The sequence below is a fragment of the Caretta caretta genome, chromosome 9 (assembly GCF_965140235.1).
Source record: "Caretta caretta isolate rCarCar2 chromosome 9, rCarCar1.hap1, whole genome shotgun sequence".
NCBI lineage: Eukaryota > Metazoa > Chordata > Testudines > Cheloniidae > Caretta > Caretta caretta.
This window is the reverse complement of record NC_134214.1, coordinates 102,678,703-102,695,456: the sequence shown is the minus strand read 5'-3', so window position 1 is coordinate 102,695,456 and position 16,754 is coordinate 102,678,703. Positions and strand designations below refer to the sequence as shown.

Sequence of the window (16,754 nt, the reverse complement as noted above, 5' to 3'; positions counted from 1 at the left end):
TATCCAGCTCCTTCGATCCTCCGGTGGCTTGTTTCGATGCTTGTTTTATTTCCCCGTCCACATGTGCCTGTGGCAGCTGGAAAGTGGCCGCTCCGGAGCAGTGCAGTGGAATGCCTGGGGAAGGTGCACGCAGCAAACTGGACAGGGCTCTTTCCCAGAAGCTTTCTGGGGAGGGTTTGGTGTTAGGGGGAGACAGAGGCCTGGGTAATTACTCAGACACTAGAGGCTTTGTTACCAAGGCATGTGTCTCTGAGGAGCCCTGTTCCGTTATCATTTTAATTAAGTGTATCCAACAGTAGCATTTCCTCTGGCACTGTCTCAACCTCCTTTAATGGCGCTTTTACCTCTGCTGGTCTGCAGATCTCCCAGGGTTTAAGTGCTGCAGCCAGTGATGTTTTCCTGGCGCTCTTAGGCCTTGTCTATACTAGAAGAGGGACTTAGCTATACTATACTTAGCTACCAGCAAACCCTCCCAGAGGGGAGACCGTAGTGATCCTGTCAGACCAGCAGCGGCGCTGTTGCCAGTGACACTTAGACCAGTTCTGCAAGGGAAATAAGTGGGACTAGAACCTCGCTTCTCTGTACAACTGCATCTACACCAGGGATTGTGCTACCTGTTCCGCGTGTGGGGGTTTCACATGGCTCACAGACCTAGCAATGATGACAAAACGTAAGTGGAGACCAGGGCTTTATGAAGAAGGATTTGGGTTACATAGCACTGGGGAGTCTCAGTCGTGGTCCAGGACCCCGTTGTGCTCTGCGCTTGCCAAGGCGGGCCTGGACTGACCTTCCGCTCACAGGGAGTTTCATGGAAGATCTGCCTTTCTCTGGCCATCCTTCACCTGCCCCAGAACTACACCCAGAGCTCCGGGTGTAGTGTCTGTCGGAGGCAGTGGGATGGTGGCTGGCCACCGAGGAGGAGGTGGTGGTGGTGCCCAGTAGCTCCTCAGCAGCGGCTAGCCGCACTTAGGGCGGTTGTAGCATAATGAGCCAGCCTGTCTGGAAGTGCCCACAGCTCCCACTGCAGGGCAGATGAGGTAGAGAATCCTGGGCTCCCAAAGGTGCTCAGCTGGACAATTGTATATCCAGGCAGACCTCTTGGCTCTGGCTGGCTTGTTAATCCTTAGAATGGCATCCAGTTGCCAGGCATGTTACGCTGAGCACTTAGTCACTGCAGATCTCAAAGCCGAGGGAGATTAGGGCGTTGTGCGGGGAGCCATCTGATCTGGACTCCTAATCCCAGCTCTGCCACAGATGTGGGGCAAATCTCTTCCTGTGTTTGTGGCTGTTTCCCTGTCTCCAAGATGAAACTAATCCTGTCTGTGCGCGTGAGGCTCAGACACTGCAGTGCTGTGGGAGACCGAGAGCCCCGTAGATACGATGGGGAAGGAGCATTATTCTAACTTTACAGGTGGGGAAATTCAGGGGCCTGAAGCTAAGGCAGAGAGTCCAGCTGGCTCCAGGGGAGCAAGGCATTGCTTAGGTGCTGGCCTGGAGGGACCAATGCCAAATCTCTCATGTCAATGGCAGAGCTGGGAGTGGAATCCAGGTTTCCAGACTCCCACTCCTGAGCCCTCTCTGCTGGGCCATGCTCCTTCCCAGCTGCAATGGAGGCTGGACCTTCGGTGGAGCAGGTATTGAGGAGCATGTCTCTGGGCTGTCCAGCCCACCCTGTTGCGAGCTGCAGGGGCTGCTCCTCGTCAGCTTGGGAGAATGCCCAGGCAGGTGGCAGTGTTTTGGGGCTAGTGGATGCAGAGGGGAGCTAGCTGCTCTGAGAGGGCTGGTGCTGACTCCAAAGTCCTTGTCAAGGGCAGCGGAGGCTACATATTGTGTATTCAATGTCTCCCTTCCCTCCCATGGAGAGAAGCCAGCAGCCCAGACTCCTTCCTTCAGAGGGTGGGGGAATGTGTAGGAACCCGAGGGCCTGGCTCCTGAGGGGACTGGGACGGGTCATGCAGTGCCCTGGGGGCTCCTGCTGGCAGGTATAAGAGTGTCTGACAGGAACCAAGGTGGGGCCCTGCTGCTGCCGCCTGGGTTTTCAAACTGCTCCCATCTCTTGTGCAAGTCGTTTATTAAAATGAAGTTCAGTTGACCTCTGAAATGGCCTTTTCCCTTCTCCCCTGCTGGGCTCAGCAAGTCTGTCCCCAAAGGCTCCAGCTTCTGCTGCCTGGCATTTCCTCGTCTGCCTTCTGCTCTCGGTAGGCTGTGCCATCAGGCTGGTGTGGAGAGCCCTGTCCTTGGGTCCCTCTGGGTCCCTGTGATGGGGCTTCAAGCCTCAGCCCCTCAGAGCCCTCTGTGCCGGGGAGCCCTGCCTGGCCCATGGCAGATTCAGCTCCTCTGGACAGACCTAGCGCTGGGCCTCTTCATCCCTGTCCCCAGCCTCCCAGTGTGGTGCTTGGTCACTTGACTCCCCTACAGGCCCAAACCCATCAGCGGGACTGGATGACAGGGCACAGGTGGGGCTGGGCCCAAATCCTTCAAAGGGTCAGCTGCCCCTGACAGCAGGATTCCCACTTAAATCCCTGCGTGCGGGGTTTCTTGCCCTGGGGTGGTGGTGGAGCTTCCCGTCTTCTGACAGCACAGGCTCTGAGCCTGCCCAGCCTTTGGCGACTGAGTCTTGGGCCTCCGGGCTCCGCATAGTGTGTGCCGTCACAACTCTGCCAGCGTGCCCCCGGCTGCCCCCGGTTTGAGTAGCTTGGCTTAGAATCACAGACTATCAGGGTTAGAAGGGACCTCAGGAGGTCATCCAGTCCCACCCCCTGCTCAAAGCAGGACCAACCCCCAATTAAATCATCCCAGCCAGGGCTTTGTCAAGCCGGACCTTAAAAACGTCTACGGAAGGAGATTCCACCACCTCCCTAGGTAACCCATTCCAGTGCTTCACCACCCTCCTAGTGAAAAAGTTTTTCCTAATATCCAACCTAAACCTCTCCCACTGCAACTTGAGACCATTACTCCTCGTTCTGTCATCTGCTACCACTGAGAACAGTCCAGACCCATCCTCTTTGGAACCCCCTTTCAGGTAGTTGAAAGCAGCTATCAAATCCCCCCTCATTCTTCTCTTCCGCAGACTAAACAATCCCAGTTCCCTCAGCCTCTCCTCATAAATCATGTGTTCTAGACCCCTAATCATTTTTGTTGCCCTTCGCTGGACTCTCTCCAATTTATCCACATCCTTCTTGTAGTGTGGGGCCCAAAACTGGACACAGTACTCCAGATGAGGCCTCACCAATGTCGAATAGAGGGGGGCGATCACGTCCCTCGATCTGCTGGCAATGCCTCTACTTATACATCCCAAAATGCCATTGGCCTTCTTGGCAACAAGGGCACACTGCTGACTCATATCCAGCTTCTCGTCCACTGTCACCCCTAGGTCCTTTTCCGCAGAACTGCTGCCTAGCCATTCGGTCCCTAGTCTGTAGCGGTGCTTTGGGTTCTTCCGTCCTAAGTGCAGGACCCTGCACTTGTCCTTATTGAACCTCATCAGATTTCTTTTGGCCCAATCCTCCAATTTGTCTAGGTCCCTCTGTATCCTATCCCTGCCCTCCAGCGTATTTACCACTCCTCCCAGTTTAGTATCATCCGCAAATTTGCTGAGAGTGCAATCCACACCATCCTCCAGATCATTTACGAAGATATTGAACAAAACCGGCCCCAGGACCGACCCCTGGTCGGCCCAGCCTTGGCAGGGTCTCACTCCCTGTCTCTGGAGGGAGAGTTCTGGTAGCTTCAGTGCAACTCACTGGATGTGTTTGGGACTCTGCTCCACTCTGATCTGTAACGCGTTCACTATTAGCATGTACCCTGGCCAGGCCATATCCCCAGAGAGACCAGAGCGCCTTTGGGTCTGCGTGCGTAGGCAGTAAAGCTGAACTCTGGTCTGTAGGGGAATTGGCGTGGTTAGTATCTGCCATGGAGTGTGAACTGCGGGAAGTGCTCAGCTGACGGTGACATAGGCTTGGTTAAGAAAGCAGTTATGTCTTTAGGCAGGTGCTTGTGACCCTCAAAACAGGTAAGGCGCAGTCAGACACGGGGGCTGGTCCTGTCCAACAAACAAAGTTTCTTATCCCAATGCAGAACAAACACATTTATATTTGCCCAGCGACTCAGGATACTCAGTGGCAGGAACAGAGCTTGTTTGAGGGCTACCAGCTTCTAACTCAGCTGTTGCAAGGAGGAAAGTCTTGCATCTGTCCCCTTTTGGCCCCCAAAACATGGCAGTGTTCTGGCCTTGTAGCACAGTGCAGAGAATTCTGTTTTGCAGTATTTCTGCTTCCTGTCCTGGTTGCAACCAGGAAGTGTAAATGTGAAAAATAACAGAATTATTGAGTGCCTAAAACTATTTCAGCCTTCTGTGCAAGGACAGGTTTGAGTTGGTGCTGGGGCCTCTCTCCAAACAGCCCCTGAGGTCAGAGCAGCAAGGGGGAGACTGGTTTAAAAAAAGTTTTCTCTTAGTGATTTTTGCTATCAGATGGAGAACTGATTGCTCACCTTTACAGCTCTGGAATCAGGCAGTTGACACCTGCTGGATAACAGTGTCAATTCGAAGAACTGGAATTGACCATGCTTTACTCAGCTTGGTACAGAAGGGGCTGGAGGGAGTGGACAGGCTGTGGCTGGAATGTTCTGTTGGTGCCTTCCTTACAAGCACCTCTTCTCTCTGATCATCCCTGCTGGTGCTGTGCTAGACAACACTGGGCTGAAGACGCTGGTGGCAGTCAGCGACATGTCTGCATTCAAGCTCCCACTGTTGCTAAACCTATAGGAACTCTCAGGGACAGAAGCCAAGGTGCAGCTTGAACTCCCAGATTTCTCCTGTGTGTGGGAGTGAGGGGTGTCCCTCTGCTTCAGCCTTCCCCAGAAAGGAGAATGCCTAGTCCTGGGATGGTCTTGGAGCAGAGGCAGGTACAGTCCTGAGGCTGCCAGGGCAGGGTGCGCAGGCGCTAGCTGTTTCCTAGAGTTTGCAGGTTCCCCTGGGGCAGTGTGGCAGGGATGAACGTTGATCCTTGACATGGCAGCAACCAGCCTGTTCTCCTGACCCAATGAATCAGAGAGTCATAGAATATCAGGCTTGGAAGGGACCTCAGGAGGTCATCTAGTCCAACCCCCTGCTCAAAGCAGGACCGATCCCCAACTAAATCATCCCAGCCAGGGCTTTGTCAAGCCTGACCTTAAAAACTTCTAAGGAAGGAGATTCCACCACCTCCCTAGGTAACGCATTCCAGTGTTTCACCACCCTCCTAGTGAAAAAGTTTTTCCTAATATCCAACCTAAATCTCCCCCACTGCAACTTGAGACCATTACTCCTCGTTCTATCATCTGCTACCACTGAGAACAGTCTAGATCCAGCCTTTTTGGAACCCCCTTTCAGGTAGTTGAAAGCAGCTATCAAATCCCCCCTCATTCTTCTCTTCTGCAGACTATACAATCCCTGTTCCCTCAGCCTCTCCTCATAAATCATGTGTTCCAGTCCCCTAATCATTTTTGTTGCCCTCCGCTGGATGCTTTCCAATTTTTCCACATCCTTCTTGTAGTGTGGGGCCCAAAACTGGACACAGTACTCCAGATGAGGCCTCGCCAATGTCGACCGGGGGGAACGATCACGTCCCTTGATCTGCTGGCAATGCCCCTACTTATACATCCCAAAATGCCATTGGCCTTCTTGGCAACAAGGGCACACTGCTGACTCATATCCAGCTTCTCGTCCACTGTCACCCCTAGGTCCTTTTCTGCAGAACTGCTGCCAAGCCATTCGGTCCCTGGTCTGTAGCTGTGCATTGGATTCTTCCATCCTAAGTGCAGGACTCTGCACTTGTCCTTGTTGAACCTCATCAGATTTCTTTTGGCCCAATCCTCTAATTTGTCTAGGGCCCTCTGTATCCTATCCCTACCCTCCAGCGTATTTACCTCTCCTCCCAGTTTAGTGTCATCTGCAAATTTGCTGAGGGTGCAATCCACACCATCCTCCAGATCGTGAATGAAGATATTGAACAAAACCAGCCTGAGGACCGACCCTTGGGGCACTCCACTTGATACCGACTGCCAACTAGACATGGAGCCATTGATCACTACCCACTGAGCCTGACAATCTAGCCAGCTTTCTACCCACCTTATGGTCCATTCATCCAGCCCATATTTCTTTAACTTGCTGGCAAGAATACTGTGGGAGACCGTGTCAAAAGCTTTGCTAAAGTCAAGGAACAACACATCCACTGCTTTCCCCTCATCCACAGAGCCAGTTATCTCATCATAGAAGGCAATTAGATTAGTCAGGCATGACTTGCCCTTGGTGAATCCATGCTGACTGTTCCTGATCACTTTCCTCTCCTCGAAGTGCTTCAGAATTGATTCCTTGAGGACCTGCTCCATGATTTTTCCAGGGACTGAGGTGAGGCTGGCCTGTAGTTCCCAGGATCCTCCTTCTTCCCTTTTTTAAAGATGGGCACTACATTAGCCTTTTTCCAGTCATCCGGGACCTCCCCCGATCGCCATGAGTTTTCAAAGATAATGGCCAATGGCTCTGCAATCCCATCCGTCAACTCCTTTAGCACTCTCGGATGCAGCGCATCTGGCCCCATGGGCTAGTGCTCGTCCAGCTTTTCTACATAGTCCCGAACCACTTCTTTCTCCACAGAGGGCTGGTCACCTCCTCCCCAGGCTGTGCTGCCCAGTGCAGTAGTCTGGGAGCTGACCTTGTTCGTGAAGACAGAGGCAAAAAAAGCATTGAGTACATTAGCTTTTTCCACGTCCTCTGTCACTAGGTTGCCTCCCTCATTCAGTAAGGGGCCCACACTTTCCTTGACTTTCTTCTTGTTGCTAACATACCTGAAGAAACCCTTCTTGTTACTCTTAACATCTCTTGCTAGCTGCAACTCCAGGTGTGATTTGGCCTTCCTGATTTCACTCCTGCATGCCCGAGCAATATTTTTACACTCTTCCCTGGTCATTTGTCCAATCTTCCACTTCTTGTAAGCTGCTTTTTTGTGTTGAAGATCAGCAAGGATTTCACTGTTAAGCCAAGTTGGTCGCCTGCCATATTTACTATTCTTTCGACACATCGGGATGATTTGTCCCTGTAACCCCAATAAGGATTCTTTAAAATACAGCCAGCTCTCCTGGACTCCTTTCCTCCTCATGTTATTCTCCCAGGGGATCCTGCCCATCAGTTCCTGGAGGGAGTCAGTCTGCTTTTCTGAAGTCCAAGGTCCATATTCTGCTGCTCTCCTCCTTTCTTCCCTGTGTCATGATCCTGAATTCGACCATCTCATGGTCACTGCCTCCCAGGATGAACTTCACCTGCTTCCTCTTCTCCACATTAAGGCAGAAGCAGCAGGGTGAGTCACAGCAGGAGCCTGGGGATTGAGGGAGCTGGGCAATCCCATCTCCCCAAGACATAGAAGCGAATGCTTTGTAACCATGGCAGATCATGATCTTCCTTACTGACAGGAGAGCAGCTGCTCTCTGTACTCTCCAGAGATAGGAGCAGACAGCAGGGCCGTGTTCAATGGGAAAGCAGCCTGGCCTGCCACTCTGCATTTAGTGCGAATCTCTAGCCCTGGAAAAGACACTGACAAAGCCATGCCAGCCCCTGCAGGGTGGGCAGGAGCCCTACCGGACACAACGGTGGCTGCCTGCTCCACTGGCAATGCAAGGTGATGGTTATGTAAGTAAAATGGCGGCCTGGGCCCAGGTACCTTCAGAGAACCGCCAGCCCCACTCGGGGGAGAGAGAGGGTATTGTGATTTGCTGGACGCTCCATAGCAGCAAGACTTAGTAAACCCCAGGACTGCTGGGCTTTTCGTTGAACAGCTGGATACTCATGCAAAAGACAGGCAGAAATCTAAGCAGTCATAGGAGTGGGCTGTGAGCTGTGGAGAGTGGTGATCACAGGCCTGTCTTGCCCAAGCTACTCTGACCCTATAGCTCAAGCAACTGTTAAGTGTCCTTTGTCCATTTCTATTAAATACCTTCATAAATTATTTGGATAATTGCCCAGAGCTGGCGTGGGCAAACTTTTTGGCCTGAGGGCCACATCTGGGAATAGAGATTGTCTAGTGGCCCATATGAAGAGAGATTAATAAAACTGGGACTTTTCAGCTTGGAAAAGAGACGGCTAAGGGGAGATAGGATTGAGGTCTATAAAATCATGACTGGTGTGGAGAAAGTAGATAAGGAAGTGTTTACTACTTTTCATAACACAAGAACTAGGGGTCACCAAATGAAATTAATGGGCAGCAGATTTAAAACAAAAGGAAATATTTCTTCACACAACTCACAGTCAACCTGTGGAACTCCATCCCGGAGGATGTTGTGAAGATCAAGACCATAACAGGGTTCAAAAATGAACTAGATAAATTCATGGAGAATGGGTCCATCAATGACTATTAGCCAGGATGGGCAGGGATGTTGTCCCTAGCCTCTGTTTTCCAGAAGCTGGGAATGGATCACTTGATGATGACCTGTTCCGTTCACTCCCTCTGGGGCACCAGGCACTGGCCACTGTTGGTAGACAGGACACGGGGCTGGATGGACCATGACCCAGTCTGGCCGTTCTTATGAATGCTCACAAAATTGGGGTTGGCGTGCAGGAGGGGGTGAGGGCTCTGGTTGGGGGTGCAGGCTCTGGAGTGGGGCTGGCAATGAGGAATTTGGGGTGCAGGCAGGTGCCCTGGACTGGGATCGAGGGGTTTGGAGAGCAGGAGGGGGATCAGGGCAGGGGGCTGGGGTGTGAGGAGAGGCTCAGGGGTGTAGGCTCCAAGCAGCGCTTACCTCAAGTGGCTCCCAGAATCAGTGATATGTCCCTTCTCCAGCACCTACGTGAGGGCGCAGCCAGGCGGCTCTGCACACTGCCCCATCCCCAGGCACCGCCCCTGTAGCTCTCATTGGAGTGCGTAGGAGCTGGAGTGGGGCCATTCAGCTGCTTCCGGGAGCTGCGTGGTGCGGCCCTGACCCAGTGCCCCGACTGGAGCACTAGAGCGGGTGTGGTGGTGCAGTACCGGAGCAGGGCAAGTCCCAGACCCTGCTCCCCAGTAGGAGCTGGCTGGCCAGCTTAGAACGGCTCACGGGCCATAGTTTGCCCATCCCTGGCCCAGAGAGTACCTCTGTCAAGTTTGCAGATGATACCAAGCTGGGAAAGGTTGTAACTGCTTTGGAGGACAGGATTAGAATTCAAAATGGTTTTGACAAACTAGAGAAATTTCTGAATTAAATAAGATGAAATTTAATAAGGACAAATGCAAAGTGAGGGATAGCTCGGTGGTTTGAGCGTTGGCCTGCTAAACCCAGGGTTGTGAGTTCAGTCCTTGAGGGGGCCATTTAGGGATCTGGGGCAAAAATTGGGGATTGGTCCTGCTTTGAGCAGGGGGTTGGACTAGATGACCTCCTGAGGTCCCTTCCAACCCTGATATTCTATGATTCTATGAAAGTACTGCACTTAGGAAGGAATAATCAATTGCCCAAATACAAAATGGGGATTCCCTGGGGAGGAGTATTGCAGAAAAGGCTATGGGTGTTTATAGTGGATCACAAAGTAAATGAGTCAACCCTATACTGTTGCATGAAAAGCAAATATCATTCTGGGATGTATTAGTAGGAATGTTGCAATCAAGACAAGCACTAAAGAAGTAATTCTTCTGGCTCTGCTGCTGACTGGCTGTATGGCCTTTTGCTACAGTAACAGTCTTTGCTGAAAGAAAAGGAGGACTTGTGGCACCTTAGAGACTAACAAATTTATTAGAGCATAAGCTTTCGTGAGCTACAGCTCATTTCATCGGATGCATTTGGTGGAAAATACAGTGGGGAGATTTATATACACAGAACATGAGACCCCTCCAATCCCTTCCCCTTCTCTTTGTCTCCATTAACCAGATGGGGATATAATGTTTACCTGGATAGCACCAAGAATGTGCAAGAGGCTTTCCAGACAAATCAACACACAGTTCCTGCCCTGAGGAGCTTATGCTGTAAAATACTTAGCACTGTGACTATCCAACAAACCCTTACCTCAGAGCATGCTGGGAGAATTGCTGTTATAACTGTAAGCCCCTTTTATTTACTGCCAAGTGTAGGTTAGAGACTAGAAGCTTGATCTGCTTTGAATTTTGCTTCTCAAATGATGGATCCAGATGGTGGCTTGTCTGTTTGGACAGAACCTCTCTTAGATTTTGGAGAAAGCTGATTATAACTTGCATTCTGTGTTGTGGTTATTCTTGTACCAGTCTAAGAAGCATTAATTACTGCATGAGACTGATACCGTATGACAAATTACATGTACATTCATCTATTTTGGGGGATTTATCTTTCCAGCTAAAATGGGCTTCAGAACTTGATTTTGACTGTCTGTTTTGTGGTGCTTTGCCTGTACCCTGAGATGGAAAACACTAGATCTCAGAACCCTTCACAGTCCCCCGGTAGGCAAGTGTCATGATTCCTCTTCTGCAAGCTGGGAAGCGGCAGGGAGATAGAGTGGAAATTTCTTGCCTGAGGTCACCCAGTGAGTCTGTGTCAGGGGGAATTTTACCCCACATCTTCCGATTCTCAGTCCTGTGCTTTAGCCACTAGACAATACTTCCCTTCATGCTTCCTTAGTGGTAACACCTGACAGTTACATGTCTTCATCTTGACAGCTTTCTCCAGGTTTGAAACCTAAGAGGAAGTCCCATTGCTCTGCAGTTTGCTGTGCTGTGGAAGGGATGTGAAAGGCAGCCTGAACTCTGCTCTTTCTTATCCCCTTTTAGCTCTATTCTGGGCTTGAGGAGCTGTCAGGGATGACACCTGCCCCTTCTTAGCAGGCCCCTAGGGCAGTGTCTGTTCTTCACAAGGGCCATATTAACTTCAATGTGCAGCTCAAAACATCAAAAAGGGGAAATGAATAATGGAGTCATTATAAGGCGCCTTCCCCTTTCGTTCTGTTGCTTGCCTGAGCCCAAGCATGTTGCAGGCATGAGAGAGATGCTTTTGTTTCCTGGGTGTGCCCCTCTCATTCCTTTTTACTAGAGCCTTGCCAGGTTGCCTAAGGACCTGTGTATGCATGTGTGTGAGAGCTGGGTCTCCTGAGTTTGGAAGAGGCCTGACTTATGGGGGGAGGAAAGCGCCTGGGAGGGTTACCTGTTGCTGGGTAAGGAGAAGCATGGTTATCAGATTACTAGGGTAGGTGTGTGCGTCCCTCTTAAGTAAGATGGTGTGTGGTGGTGGCGGGAGCCGGATAAGAGGAAAGTGGCAAATGCAGCATTAAGGACTCCAACACAATGGGCAGTGAGAGAGTTTGAACAAAGCCCTTGAAGAGAAGTGTCTATGGCCAAGTACCAGCCCTGGAGAGCAGAGAGCCTTGTATGGAACGCTAGTGTGTCTAGCATGTACCATCAGAGGCCCCATCTCCCCAAGGGCTCTTCCTGTTCTGCCACCAGGTGGCAGTTTCAGCTTTCAGAGAAATTGCTGAAAGGGAATCTGTTCCGTAAGTTTCAGAGTAGTAGCCATATTAGTCTGTATCTGCAAAAAGAAAAGGTGTACTTGTGGCACCTTAGAGACTAACAAATAAGTGTGTTTGTGGTTTTCTCTCTAATCCCTCCCTCCAGCTATGATGCCAGTTGGGTAGGCTGGGGCAACAAGAGTGTGGCAGATGGAGCCTCTGGAATGCCCCTGGTGCATGGTCCCTCCAGAATTAAAGAAATTTTCCAATTTCTTTAACTTTCTTGATCACACAGAAGCTGCCAGTAAACACCAAGCCAAGTGAGGAAGGTTCACTCGTATCCTGGAGAGTCTCAAACAGGCTGCAGCCATGGAACATTTTGCTCACAACTTGAGCCTGGGTTTGTTCATAGCAGGGCCTTCTAGGGTAACAATAAATAAATAAAATGGACTTTTGACTGCCTTTCAACTACTTTTTTGCACAGCCCACAAAGTGGTTTGATATGGTTGGCAACCAGAAAATGTTCAGACCTAGAAGTACTGGCTGGCGGGTCAAGCTGAGATGCATTTGCACAGTGACAGGAACAGTAGGCTCAAGGCTGAGGTGCATTACTAGAGCTGTGTGAGTGTGGGAAACCCAAGGCTGGCATAGCTGTGGGGGCTGCAGGTCAGAATTGAAGCCCTTGGTGTGCAGAAAGCCTGCACAGTGCCTGCTGCTCTGCCTGGCTCCAGCCAGTGCTCTCCTCTAATTTTTATACAAAATTAACTTCCACATTTTTTTAACAGAAGAAAATATTCTGACAAGACCTGGCTGTGGGTACAGGGGCTTTCCAGGTGGCCCTGTTGGGGTTGGGTTTAAGCAGCTTCCTTAACACAGGAGCTGTTGGCTGAGGGACACTCCTCCTGCAGGTGTCTGTGGAGGGGATTCCCTTCTCTCTGTGTATATTTAGAGCAGGAAAGCTGTGAAACGCTGTGTGTATTTAGACTGCCTGTGCAAATTTGTTTTGAAGTTACAGAATCAGCCTCCTAGGGGAGACAATTGTATTGATTACTGCCCCTGCTGGTAGCCCCAGTGGCTTATTCCTGGGTAGAGCAGTTATATGGTTAATCCACTGAAAATAGGTGGGAGGAGTAAATTCCGTGTCCTCTGGGAAGGTGGCAGTTCCCTGTTGGAATGTGAGGAGTTGCTGTCAGCTGTCCTTGGAGGTGCAAATCCTGGAATGCAGAAAATCATCCAACAGGCAGCTAGAGCTATTGAAGTGAACGAGGAAACCTCATCTGCCTGTGGCCTATACACATCTGCAACGGTCTGTGCTGCAGGGCCTGCTGGCAGTGGAGAACTGGGAGCTCAGGCTGCTAAAGGCAAAGGCTTGATTGGGTTGATAGTCACTAAGCACCAGGCAGGTTCTGACCCGCCCCACATACTGTTCTTTGTTCAATATCTTCATAAATGATCTGGAGGATGGTGTGGATTGCACTCTCAGCAAATTTGCGGATGATACTAAACTGGGAGGAGTGGTAGATACGCTGGAGGGTAGGGATAGGATACAGAGGGACCTAGACAAATTGGAGGATTGGGCCAAAAGAAATCTGATGAGGTTCAATAAGGATAAGTGCAGGGTCCTGCACTTAGGACGGAAGAACCCAATGCACAGCTACAGACTAGGGACCGAATGGCTAGGCAGCAGTTCTGCGGAAAAGGACCTAGGGGTGACAGTGGACGAGAAGCTGGATATGAGTCAGCAGTGTGCCCTTGTTGCCAAGAAGGCCAATGGCATTTTGGGATGTATAAGTAGGGGCATAGCGAGCAGATCGAGGGACGTGATCGTCCCCCTCTATTCGACATTGGTGAGGCCTCATCTGGAGTACTGTGTCCAGTTTTGGGCCCCACACCACAAGAAGGATGTGGATAAATTGGAAAGAGTCCAGCGAAGGGCAACAAAAATGATTAGGGGTCTGGAACACATGATTTATGAGGAGAGGCTGAGGGAACTGGGATTGTTTAGTCTGCAGAAGAGAAGAATGAGGGGGGATTTGATAGCTGCTTTCAACTACCTGAGAGGTGGTTCCAGAGAGGATGGTTCTAGACTATTCTCAGTGGTGGAAGAGGACAGGACAAGGAGTAATGGTCTCAAGTTGCAGTGGGGGAGGTTTAGGTTGGATATTAGGAAAAACTTTTTCACTAGGAGGGTGGTGAAACAGTGGAATGCGTTGCCTAGGGAGGTGGTGGAATCTCCTTCCTTAAAAAGAAAAGGAGTACTTGTGGCACCTTAGAGACTAACCAATTTATTTGAGCATGAGCTTTCGTGAGCTACAGCTCACTTCATCGGATGCATACCGTGGAAACTGCAGCAGACTTTATATACACACAGAGAATATGAAACAATACCTCCTCCCACCCCACTGTCCTGCTGGTAATAGCTTATCTAAAGTGATCATCAGGTTGGGCCATTTCCAGCACAAATCCAGGTTTTCTCACCCTCCACCCCCCCACACAAATTCACTCTCCTGCTGGTGATAGCCCATCCAAAGTGACAACTCTTTACACAATGATAATCAAGTTGGGCCATTTCCTGCACAAATCCAGGTTCTCTCAACCCCTCCCAAAAACCACACACACAAACTCACTATCCTGCTGGTAATAGCTCATCCAAAGTGCCCATTCTCCCTACAATGTGCATGATAATCAAGGTGGGCCATTTCCAGCACAAATCCAGGTTTTCTCACACCCCCCCCACCCCCATACACACACAAACACACTCTCCTGCTGGTAATAGCTCATCCAAACTGGGTGGGAGGAGGTATTGTTTCATATTCTCTGTGTGTATATAAAGTCTGCTGCAGTTTCCACGGTATGCATCCGATGAAGTGAGCTGTAGCTCACGAAAGCTCATGCTCAAATAAATTGGTTAGTCTCTAAGGTGCCACAAGTACTCCTTTTCTTTTTGCGAATACAGACTAACACGGCTGTTACTCTGAAACATCTCCTTCCTTAGAAGTTTTTAAGGTCAGGCTTGAGAAAGCCCTGGCTGGGATGATTTAATTGGGTATGGGTCCTGCTTTTGAGCAGGGGGTTGGACTAGATGACCTCCTGAGGTCCCTTCCAACCCTGATATTCTATGATTCTACTGCATGTATGTGGCAAGCTCCTGGCATTGGGGGCCAGCCCTTTGGGCCCCACTGGGAGGAGTCTGTCATATGGATTAATTTTCTCCTTGTCGTGCCTTTGCAGGTTCTGCACAATGATTTGCCTGCAGGTGGTTGCTGCCCTATTTTTCTTGCCAGCCCTTCTTCCCAGCACTGCCTCAGGTGACCCGATCCCTGCTCTCATTCCTTAGTCCACACTGCTGCTACCCAAGCCGCAGTTCCGGCTCAGCCAGTCCTGGAGCTGACAATGCACTGCGATGAGGCGTGTGGCCAGCGAGAGGTGAGCCTGGTCCCCCAGGATTTCCAGGACCACCTGTCCTCTGAGACTGTGTATGCCAGAGGTATCCTTACACTTACCACAGTGGAGCTGGGCCCATTTGTGGGCAGCATGGAGAGGCAGAGGCACAGATGGGCGATTTTCTCTCAGCGGGCACCGTTTTCTGCTGAACTTCCCCTTCTCTGCTGCAGTCAAAATCTCCACAGGGTGCACTGGTGTGTGGTGTCTGAGCACCACGTGCTCACCGCTGCCCACTGCAGCCATGATGGCAAAGACTATATCAAGGGCGCCACGAAAATCAAGGTGGGCTTCTTAACACGGGCCCAGAACACTGGGAGTGAGACTGAACTAGGGAAGCTGGTGATGCACTGAGCGCTGGTGAAGTGCACACAGGTGCCCAAGGGCTGGATCTGGGGCTCTGATTCCATCAACACAGGGATTATGCCCTGCTGGGGCTGTGCAGACCCCATCCGTGCCCCTACATGATGCTGATGGTGGTACTGGCAGTGGAGGACATGGCTGGGAAGAGGATCCATTTCTCTGGGTTTGACAGTGACTGGCCTGGCGAGCTGGTTTACCAGTTCTGTGGTGTGGAGGATGAGACAGCCCACCTCAACTACCAGCACTGTGATGCCAGGCCTGGTGCCTCTGGGGTCTACGGCAAGATGTGGGACCCCAAGCAGCACAAGTGGGAGAGGAAGGTCATTGGGATCTTCTCAGGTCACAAGTGGCTGGGGAGCAGCATGGCTGTAATGTGGCCGTTCGCTTCACAGCCCCCAAGTTTTGCTTAGATTTGTTACTGGATCAAAGGAGATTATACCAACTGTTAGAACGAGTGAGCTGGGGCCTTACCCACCATCCACCCCAGAGACCATGTTTGCGGGCTTCCTGCCACTGAGCCTGCCCTGTCCTTGGGGTCTGCACAGGCGTGTGAAGAGGGTCAGGGACCCACTGCTGAATGGGGATGAGCCTGTGCTGTTTCCTAGCAAGGCAGCTACACTACCAAGCCTCATCCTACTTGTGTCTCGGGAAGTCTGTAAGTCCCTTGGGATCAACTGGGGAAAGGCACCCCATGGCAGGATCAGGATCACAGTCACAACTTTCCCCCTCTCCTCCAGCCCCAGGCAACATTCACTTAAGGGCAATTACAATCAAGCTTTTCCTTCCCATGCAGCTCAGCGTGGACAAAGGTGCACTTCTTTCTCTGCTTTCCCTGGGGCTGGTGGGTGTGAGGAGCCTGTGGCAATGTGCACACAAAGGCTGGGCTCTCTTTGTTCCCGTGGCATTCAGTCCATGGTGCTTGGCCAGGTTCTAGTTCCACTGCATGAGCAGAGGAAGATGCACAGTCCCCGTTTCCAAAAGGGCTGGTGGGTAGTTTGAGACCCTGTGGCGGAAGTTAGTGTGATCTGTGTCCCCCAGCATCTTGGTTCTGCAAAAGCAGTCTGGCCCTTGGTCACTGAAAAGAGATCTCCTGCTTTCAATGTGTTACTTCTCAAGACTGGGAGGAGCAGTCTCCGTGTTTGCTTCTGAGCTGCGTGGAATTTCTATTGGGTCCTGGTGAAAATTTCTGTTGGTGTGCTGGTGAAAGGGGCCTGAATGGCAGTCCTGGAGACTGACTCTTCTATGCACAGCAAGGAGCTCAGCTGGGGTGGGAATGAGGCCAGTCTCCATGGCTCATCCAGTCATTGCCCTCTGATGACACTATCAGTGAGGCCAGTTCTAATTGGTGTAGGATGGTGTGATGTAAACACCTGTTCACTAAGAACTGGACTGAGACCCACCTCCCCTCCACTCCCACCATCTTTTCCCCAGAGTAGGGCTCCCAAGTCTTTATCTACTGGTAGTGGCCCTTACTGTTAATGTAATGTTTGTGATGGATCCCTCTAGGCTAATATATATCTAAATAAATGAGAGTACGGATTTC

General features: G+C 50.9%; 1 pseudogene; it reads left to right on the top strand.

Annotated features, from left to right (window-relative positions):
* The first annotated feature begins 14,635 nt into the window (after nucleotides 1–14,635).
* Nucleotides 14,636–16,754, top strand: LOC125642231 (serine protease 23-like; annotated as a pseudogene).